General features: G+C 41.9%; 1 long non-coding RNA gene across 1 annotated transcript; it reads right to left on the bottom strand.

The window, feature by feature from the left end:
• Nucleotides 1-4,615: 4,615 nt before the first annotated feature.
• On the bottom strand, nucleotides 4,616-10,318 carry LOC147753196 (uncharacterized). Its single transcript, XR_015311921.1, has 2 exons — nucleotides 6,917-10,318; nucleotides 4,616-6,522 (listed from the first exon to the last, which is right to left on the bottom strand). It is a non-coding gene; the product is annotated as an uncharacterized LOC147753196 (long non-coding RNA).
• Nucleotides 10,319-10,681: the final 363 nt, after the last annotated feature.

Below are 10,681 nucleotides of genomic sequence, written 5' to 3' on the forward strand. Positions count from 1 at the left end.
CCACCGTTCCGATTATCGAGGAACGACTGGTCCTAGATGGAACGGTCCGGTTCTTTGGCTAGACTAGCGCCGATCGTTACTCCATGCTCTATCGTGCGTATGCAAGGATGGTGCGGCAGACAGCGCGACTACATGCTGTCCCACGGGAAAAAAGCACCAGGCATTCATGTTGCCTTGGTGCCATTCTTGCTGTCGTCGCATCTACCGTGCGTGAACTAAAAGAAAAAAAAACACTTCGTTTCGTCCCGCGGGGTATCTCAAAAATGAAGTACGATCACCGCACGGACACACGACGATGTTCGATGGACAGGGGGTCGCAATTTGTCGATGTTGATATGTGCCCATATCGGTATTCGAGCGTACGTGTATACGACTAATTGCTAAGCACTACGGCTGTTACAAGGAGGTCCGTATGAAGGTTCACGCTTGATCAAAGAATGAAATAGGAAGGCGTGCAGTTGTAAGGCACTTTCGTTTTTCGACAAGGAGCTGGCTGTTAATACTCAGAGCTATGGTATCATATAAAAGATGCATTACTAACATTTTTATAACACTTCGTTGGCCATCTGCTACAGGATATCTACCGTAAGATATCTTCTAGCATTACAGTTGTATCTGCAGTATATCGTCTGAACGGCAAAGCATAACCGTATGATTCTTGCGGTGTCGTTACCGCCACGTAAGCTCCGAAAGTCCACAATGCATCAATTTATCATCCATTTATACGTTAGAGACGCACGTTAAGTGATCAAGGGTTGGTTTAGCCTATTGGCGCATTTCGATAGCCAAATACCCAACCAGGTCTTCGTTCAGTCAATATAGACTGAAGTATGCAGTGTCCCTTAAAACGTTGTGTTAATTCCATATTGTTTCAGCTTGTGTCTGCTCGCAGCAGCGTCCCTCTAAGCCTATTATTAATCAATACCGAGTAAATCTAACCAGAAAAACCTTTGGACATAACTTCGAATACAAGTTCTCTATGGCCAGGCCTATTTTTGTCAGAGTCAAATAGGATCTGAGAGGGCAAGAAGAAACGTGCTTTGTCACAATGATGCACTAAAAAAGAACTAACTGGCAAAAAAAGAATCATTATCGCTATTTCGCCAGATCGATTGTCCCTCAGCCTCACTACCATTCTATCACGGAGGGTGTTTACCCTGCACCTCAACCGAACTAGCTAATCACTAAGACAAAAAACTACAATTTATTGAAGAGCACAGTACCTGCAATCGCTTCGTGAAAAGGGCGAGACATGATGCGTGAATACGTATGCCAGTAAACATCTAGGCGTTTCTAATAACAAGATCAGTTAGTTCATTGAATAAAACCGACCGAACAAACCGACAACGATGCGTTTCATTTAAACGTTTCTAAGGTCGAAGGTAAGAATGTCCTGTCTATAAGGCTCTCCACAGGGACTGTTTCGACGTTCTAATTGTCACCTGAAATTTCTCAATATTATTTATGAAGTAAAAGAATGTATAAATGCATGAAACTATTATTTTGATTAAATGCCTAATCTGATTAAATGTAATCTAGGAACTTTCAATCCTCGGAAGATGCGGAGTCAAAACTTCCAGCAACTTACCAATGTTGTGCCTAATATCTAGCAATATAAGTAACGCTTTTGAAATCGATAGATATTAGCATAACTTTTTTCACAGTGCTTCAGTTCTTAGCGTTAAGGTACCGAGGTGCACAGGTGTGAACGATAAATCAATATCTTGCCATTATGCAGAGGGTTAAATATGCTAGTTGAGCTAAGATTTGAAGTTGGGTTATATAGATAGTTTTTTAGTTTAATGAGCTCATTCGACCAATTAACTTACCTCACATTATCACATCAGCTTGTGGAAATGAACGCGTGTATGTGTAACAGAGAGTCAGTCGAAGTCTGCACTAAAAGTTGCTCCGAAGCATCTTCGTTTCGTCAATGCAGAGCGAAATTCAGAAAAGTTTAACCCTTAATTGACTTAAAAATTTTGTCTCGGCACATTAAAGGAGAATGCGACAAAGATATATAGCGGCTTTTTTTGATAATAGAAGAATACTCTTCTTCTGTTTCATTGTAAAATAAATTATGGAAGACGTGCTTGGCTGGGTCTAAATTGGGTTCAAGTGAACCGAATGAATATAAATCTAACCCTTTGATTCTCGAGTTCAGCGACAGTCCGAGAATACTCCTAGAGTTCAAGAATGAATTAAGTAATTATACGATTTGCTCTCTACATAAATTCAATGCGCTCAATTAAGTCTGTCAGAAAATTTATGACAGAAAACGTTTTTCACGTTCATGATTAAGTATGTATCTATTAACACAATGAATATTTTTCGCTAACTTTCACTCCACAGCCGAAGTGATGTCATAGCAGCACTGATTTTAGTAAGCTCGCTGATATAATTCTTCTGTAGTTCTTTTTGAAGTGTCTACTGGATAACCTGATCCGTTTGTCTGGGCCAGTTCCTGCAGGTATTATTTTACATTGGTTACTGCAACGAAAAGCCCAACATAGGCGCGATTATGTAGTGTGACTTTTCCTAGATTTCAGCTTAACGTTTATTATTCTAACAGGTACATATATATATATATATATATATATATATATATATATATATATATATACTCAGATAAATCGCTTTTATTTCGAAAAGGAAACCTAAAATTCGCGCATATGATCCACATGCTTGACGTTAAAACTCCAAACGTAATTATCAGCCACCGTATGATCACAATACACCGGAAGTGTGAGCATAATCCGCGAACAAACAATGTACGTAAAAAAAATAGCATCAGTCGGTACCCACAAGCGTGTCCATTTTCGATACAGATTTGTTACTGTCGATGGCGTTTTTTCGTGGATAACAAAATCAGCTAGCTAGAACCAGCAAGCCGTCGGTGCCGTCCTCTAATGGTCAACCAGTGTTTTATTGTCGACGTATCTATGAGACAGTGACTGAACATATACACCTCATGAGTTCATTAAGTAAACTATAAAATAGTGATCGTCTACATAATCGAAACCTATAGCGGCTGCAAGATCGCAAGACTGTGCCATGACGATGGCTTAACGTGCCGATGCGATCAAATCTAACGAATCTAGCGAAAAACTAGTCGTCGTATGCGGCCTATCCGTGGCCTGGCCTATGGTGTATAGCGCGATCGGAACGTGCAGGAAAGCATTAATGATCACAAAGAAATCGAATACGCAATAGAAAAAATGTGTATCAGTTATATAAATATCATTCAACTAACTTCAACTGTCCGCAGTAATTGTAAGTTTTTCTATTCCGAGTGAACCAGATCGACGTTCGTCCCGCACATGACTAAGCATGTTTTCAACATAACTTGTAGAATGGCTAGAGATAGTTATCCGGTCGTATTATATGTTACTATTACAGAAAAGACCACCAAAGGCCTTGCTGCGTCTATCTGCCTGACAAGATTATGATTTTGTTTCTGTGGGCAAACGATCGCCACAAACAATCCACTAGTGGCTGTCGGAAAAATAGAAAAAAAAAAAGACGAGCTTCGTTTAGCTCAACGTTAAGCCAAGCCTTAAAGATTAGAAAGCTGAAGACGTTGAAGTTTTCTTGTCTCGAGGCCCAATGTAAGATCAGATGATCTTGACCGAACTTGTTCATCAGGGCTTCAGGACTCAGAGTGTAAGTAGCTTTATATCGCTAAAGAAAAACTAGCCAGAGTCACGGCGAGTGCGTAATCAGTAGACCGGATGAGTTTCTGATTCTACACGCTGCTCGCTATGTAACACCGCTAACAACACAGCCGCACTTTTTAACGATAGCGACGTTCTAGAGCTGTTTTCGTAGTTAGAGAAAATATTACGTCCACGAGAAATAACAATAGTTTCGTCTTTAATGTCCAACTAGTGTCATGTTTATTATCATCTGCTTTATTAACTTCACTTAGATGGTGCTCACTCAGGGATTCCGCGACGGGGCTTAACGAAAGTCTTGTTAATCCTAGCGTTAACTTTTACTAATTGTGGATGGCGATTCTTCCTGAGCCTAAATGGCCAGACCACATGAAAAGATTACATTCCAGGATTGCCCGAAACTCTTAAACCTCTACCAGTACGCTGGGAATAGTCTGTGAGAGAAAGTTGCCTTTTAGTAGAAAATGTCACGAAAAATAGCAAATAAGTGGCAGACGTTGAGCGAAGCCTGAAGAAATGAGATATGTTGGTACTGAAGTAGTCACCTTGTCCCATCTATACATTATACAACATTCGTGTGGTAATCCATCGCTTAAGTATCGCTAACTATTAGAACAGTACAGAGCACATTATTAAAAAACAAATATAGCTGTCATTTTATAGAGTCGAAAAGATATGAACAGGGTAGACGTCTCTAGCGATAATATATCTCTAAAGTCGTCCTATACAAGATGAAGAATAGGAACTTATTGTTACTTTAACCTATTATGGCCTATTCTACAGTTAAAAGAAGTGGATATATAATTTACAATGAACGAATTGCCACAAGAATCACAAGAAGTCGATCGATGAGCAGTCGAGTCAAAGTTATATATAGCATATGGAAAACTATAACATCGAGGTGACGCTGATCGTCTCCGATTATAATGAAATATAGTTCCTTTTTAATAATATTTATTATATATTATTTTATTATAATTCAATTCAAATGTAGTTAAACAGCAAAATGTCACACACAGCTTAGACGCTATAACCTCTTGAGGCGGAATATGGGCCAACGTTTAGCAACATGCACCATTTAGCAGATTCTCATATGTTGAAGCTAAAATACACATTTTTGCTTAATCCAAATCTATTTAAAGTCTTTTTCGTCTTCGATTGCCTTTGCTTCTGAAGCCCCTGCCCCTCTTTGCTTGCTTAATAGTGATGCGTTATGAGGTGTTGGTTCGTGAACATATGCCGTTGCTTTAACATGCTCTCAGAAAACCAAGGTCAAACTTTGCTATTTTATTAGCATTATCTATGGGCAAAGGCAAAAGATACTTCTTCACAAGAAACTAATCCTCGTAAGTTTGCGAAGTACTTTTTTTCATCTACGTAATCCATTATATATCTATACGGGAGATACATATTAAAAAATTAAGTAGTCAAACTAGTAGAAAAACTTCTGTAACAATGGACAGCTCGCACTTTGTTCTTCTTTTTGTCAAACAATTGTCTTCAACTTGACTTTTCTCACTGTTCGTAGTCCGCGCAGCCGTCCTAACATTAGCATGCAGTTCCATCTGTAGAAGAAGGACATGTTGACGCCGGCGTGTCAGTCGAGACGAAGCGACAAAAGTTGGGAAATGAGGTGGCGCTTTCCCGTTGTTGGCGCTGCCATCGCCACAACAGTTAACGGATAACCGCGGGACTGAGGAATTTCACCTGTCTGGTCTCCTTCTAGTGCGCCTGCTGTCCAAAGATTTGAAATGAGATTAACCAGCAATCGGTCCCGGATTTGCCTAGCCGTTCCCCAAACAATGAGAGTAAAGTATGAAAATAGCGTATCGTGTGTGGGCTGTCCGTTTAACATCTAAGAATATATAGTATCAATATAGTATAATTAATATCAGCATTGTAGTTGTAGTAATAGTAGAGCTGCTAGGGGTGCTTGTTATCACAGGTAGCCATCGCCGTGCCTGCAGCCGATGAGTTAAAATGATATTCGAAGGCTTGTTGTTGTTCCCTGCTGCTTTGCCACTAATATATAGCTCACTTACTGGCAGAGCACAGCAGATGCCGCCATTCGGAACACACTGTTCACCGGCTATTCACTACTATTCTGAAGAATATGTGTATATACTTTACGGTAGAATGTTTGTGGTGCTAAGCACATTTTTGCTGCCGGTGCTGGTCGACGGCGTCTTGTGACTAGCTCCCACGGACTGGAACACAGGAAGGGATTCATTCAGGTATCCAGAGCTCAAGGGATTCAGCCGACGAGCCCAGCCACCGAGAAGGAATCAGTCATCCCCAAGCTTACGGGACCACCATCGCCGCCACACCACTTCCGTTATCGCCTGCACTTTTTGTGCGTCGTTGTCGTTGTTTGCAACATATATCGGCTTATTGGTCGGCATAATGTGTGTGCAACTAAGTATACGGTGTTGTCTGCTGCTACTCTAGCTTGCCTTGTGTCGACGCGATGTATCTGTGCGGCGGCGGTTCCGAATAACGTTATAAACTAACGACCGACATCAGACATGTTTCTGAGCCACCAAACGGGGTGCTTCAGCGTTTTGGCGATGATGATACGATGATTGCTGCAGCTGCCAGGGCTATCAATGCTCCTAGTACGATCTTGACGTGATCGGGTTCGTGGTGCCATTGCAGTAGGAACGTGTGTGTGCGCGCCCGACAAAGCGCGTCAGGAGAACAGAATGGTTCACTATCTTATTGCTAGCAAATCCTTCCAGAGAATGTTCTTTCATTGTGTCGTTAGCTGCTCTCCTTCCGCCTGCCTTTGCTTTCACTGAGTTTCTATATCTTTCACGCTCCGCCCTCCCAAGTGACAGCTTCTGTAGATCTGGAAAAAACAAAGATAGACGAGAAACTCGATGCGGCTAAATATTTACTGTATGTCGACTAAAGCAGGCGACCGCTATAAAGACGACGTTGGTCAAAGCGACTGGCAAGACATGAGTCGGCAAGCGGTCGGTTGCGGGCGCGGGTCCACAGCCATAAAGACAACAACAGTAAGTTCCTGCAGAATTGGCGTAAACGTATATAAATATATCATGCCTATTATTGAGCAAATCGGAAAACGCGACACAGCAGGGAGAGCCACATAAGCTGCAGGAACAGATAGCAGCAGACAGCGGTAAGCTCTGCGGATTCCCTTGTTTCAAGCGACAAGACAACTGGCGTTCTGTCCCCGTGATTTCTTGGCGTTCTCGCTTTCGATCCTTTCCGATGCTCACCTATGTCGTTGACTTCTATCGTGCCGTCGGCACATGCCGATTTTTGTAAAGCTACGATAACATCAAACCGCAGCAACTGCGAAAGCTGCATGACCCAGCTGTGTCGCCTCCGGGAAGAATAACAGGAACAAGATCAGCATGGACGGTGGCAATGGCCACCTCGCGCGGGCATTTTAAGCAGCCAGCTACTTTACACACACAGTCCTTACGTTTACCACCAACGGCAGCCGCACGGCAATAAATGAAACGATGCTAGCCCTGGAAAATAGGCGAATAGAAAATAAATAGAGAGAGAAAGACAATACGCCTGAGGAAGAAACGCGGGTCGCGCGAGCCCTAAACGTGCCTCTTTACTACAATAACAACAGCAGTAACAGGAAGAAAAGCGTCGACAATGTTAAAGCTGTTGCAACAGCGGTAGAGCCGTAGCAATGGTATTCATGTCCGAATACCAAACAGAATTGCGACTGTCGCCGCTTGCGAGTCAAGTGCGAAACTGAGCACGCACAGTTGAACACATAGGTTACAACTACATGTACGAACTTGCTGCAAAATGACCCGTTACATCAGCATTTCGTTTCGACAATGTATGCATGGGCTGCGGACGACAAGAGAGGACCACTGGCAAAAATTCAGCGGCGTCGTCATTAAGACGGCAAGAGATTAATGGTATTTAGTTGAATGTAAGTGCAAGGGCCTGTATGAGTCTGTGCGTCAGGTAACCCGTCCACAAGTCGATCAATGCAATCGGTGCTTGGCTGCGACAACAACCTGCCGCTGATACAACTGTTCTATAACATCCTTCGACGTACTAGAGCCACCGATCGGAAAGAACTTTCTTACAAAAGCAACGCCAGAAAATTTACTCCGGTATGAGCATACACACTATGTACATATATCCTAGCAGGGATGGAAAAAGTATTTTATAAAGACAACGTTCATAAGTTATTATATAGAACTTGTCCGGAACTACTTGGTAGATCTAAAAATTTAAATAATTCTCGACCTATGTCCTATTAGTACACGAAATATATGCAACTCCATGCTGATTGATTAGGTAGTTGAAAACCACAAGGAAAGTGACAACAATTTACGACCTTGAACGAACTGCCGTCATCAACTTCTAAACTGAAGCTTTTGAGTCAAACAGCGAATGAACAATGAATTGGGTAAATATAGAAATCTTCGAAGTATGTATTATGAACTTGTAGAGAAAACAGTGGAAATGCAGAAAAAAAAGCAAAAAACGAGTTTTGCCTCTAGATCTAGAGTGGAGCGAAATGCGTACGGTATGTTCTAGAAAGAAGTCGTACAACTATTACTAACAAAAGAGCCCATCTCGAGCGCACTATAGCCATATATACAAGACAGAGTTTCGTCTATGCCACCCACAGCAGAATGATCGTTCGAGAAGATGGCGCCGAACAAAAGAGAACGTGATTTCGGTGGCGAAACCAGCAGATTTAGGCGAAAGCTGATGCATATACCTGCTCTACTTTTTTTACTAATTAATGCTGCATGACATCTTGGATTCCTGGAAAACGTGCGCGGTGCGGCTATAGATAGCATACAGTATGGTTATTTGATGATGACGATAATACATACCCCCATTGCATTCCTTTAAGCACACGATACGACGGCGATGCAAAAAACGATTTTTTTTGTGCTTAAGGCATTACCTCAGACGAGTAGTTTGCAGCACATATCATTATGTAACCTAAACGATTACGTGTCCATTATTTTAGCATGTAGACACGTTACCCATAGTGCTATCGCAAGGACAGTTCTTGATGAATAGATGTCGCTATCTCACCGCAAGCAAAGCGATTTCAAATATACTCGTCCCTAAAATTTGATAAGTAAATATGTTTTTATCAACAACAGTGTGTTCAAGGTAACCATCTTCTTCCTTTGAAAAAACGGCAGAATGCTGACTTTTCATTATTAAATCTCATTCACAAATGCTCAGTCTACCGCCAGTTCTGTGAAAACGATTTCCCAGCATGGCTACAATATCATTTGTTTAAAATGTATATTAATGTTGTTTCTACCACAATAACTGCTCAACTTATATGTATTTGTTGAAATACAATAATTGGTGTTGTCAAGATTCTGGTCCCCCTCTAAAGCGTAGCTAAATTATTGGCCTTGTTTCATATCCGTATTTCATGTCCGTAAAATAAAGGATTATCGATTAACGCTTTCTCATATTCAGAGTTTGTCCTGACAGCATGTTCATCACTAGATGATGCAAGGTATGATTATACTGGAGCGCTTGCTCCGGTACGCTGTTTAGGTGAAATCATATGGAATTACATATGTGAGCACAAAGAGCGAAGGTTCCAGCTCATATCTGACACGCCTGGTAACAAATAAAGTAGGTCGTTCTGCGAGACGTAAAGACGCGCAACAGACTAAAATACGAGTATTGACTTAAGGACTGCCACTGCAGATATTAGACAACATCGACCCAGACAGCATTCGCTGCGCAAACGACTCGTCGCTAAAAGCCCAAAAGAAAAAGTTATTACATCATCTCCGAAACAAAGAAAAAAAACGTTGTCAGAATATTGTCCACGCAATTCCGTCGTATCTTTTTCGCTTTCTCTCCATCGAACGGTCCAGTGCTATGTGACTGTCTGTCGTCCTGAAAACGACGCCAGTGGATTTAACGCATTTAATTGAGCGAATGGTCTGGTCTGGCCTGGTAACTAATCGAAACCATCCTATAGGATAGAGTTTGCTGGGGTTTTTCACGTTCGCGATTTCCGGTAGCGCGTATCTGTTGACGATCCTTGCCGTTCAACTTCCATCGGTGTCTGCGGCAGATCACGATGCAGTCACAGTGCTCGAGATGTACAGTTATTCGTCACCACGCTGATAAGACTCCAACTGTACTTTACGGCCACCTCGTTTTAGAAGAACGTCCGCCTCCGTTATTCATTTTAGCGTCCATGACGCCAGGATATTCTTCGGTGGTGATTAGAATTGTGGAATATTTAGCAAAATTACATCGCGTATCGATTAGCAACGAAAGTAAAACCGGACTCTTTACCTAAAATGTCGAACTGCTACTACTACCTCATTGTTCTTCAAACCGTTAGACGTCAGCCTCTTCTAATGGCTCTTTTCCTGAGTGTACAGTTTTTCCTACAGACATATAACAGTCATTAGTTCCATGCTAATTGACTCCTATAATTGCAGATTCATCGATCGATGACAAACGATAAACTTGTGGACAAACCTACATGCTTTTTGCCAGCTGCAGCAATCCCGGTATATATACAAGATCTAGCACGTGGAGCTTTATATAGTAGTATAGTAATATTATACCACAATCATTATGGATAGCAATAATAGTAAATGCGCTAACGAGACCGTGAGGATGGGTCTATGGCCTAGGTTTGCCTAAGATTCGCTATCAGTTCGCGGAACCCGTCCACTGTTACTAAATGATTCACTATTCTAGTGGTCGCCATTGACACGCTAACCCGCTTCTTCCGTATCTGGATTTAGAACAGAGCCACAGGGGCGAAACACGACAGACGCTGCTGCAGAAGAACGTGCGCGGGCACAGAGGCGCATGGGCAACAGCAAACTGGTCTTGATTCTCTAACGTTCAATAACCGTATAAAAATAAATAATAACAGTGACTGCGTTAACTGCCGCAGAAGGTCTGTCTACCATAATTATCTAGACTACATTGTCTTATTGTGCTGACGCTGGTGATGACCGCATTGTACTGTGAGGTTGGGTTGCGATTAT

The sequence above is a fragment of the Varroa jacobsoni genome, unplaced genomic scaffold (assembly GCF_002532875.2).
Source record: "Varroa jacobsoni isolate VJ856 unplaced genomic scaffold, vjacob_1.0 scaffold_664, whole genome shotgun sequence".
Classification (NCBI taxonomy): Eukaryota; Metazoa; Arthropoda; class Arachnida; order Mesostigmata; family Varroidae; genus Varroa; species Varroa jacobsoni.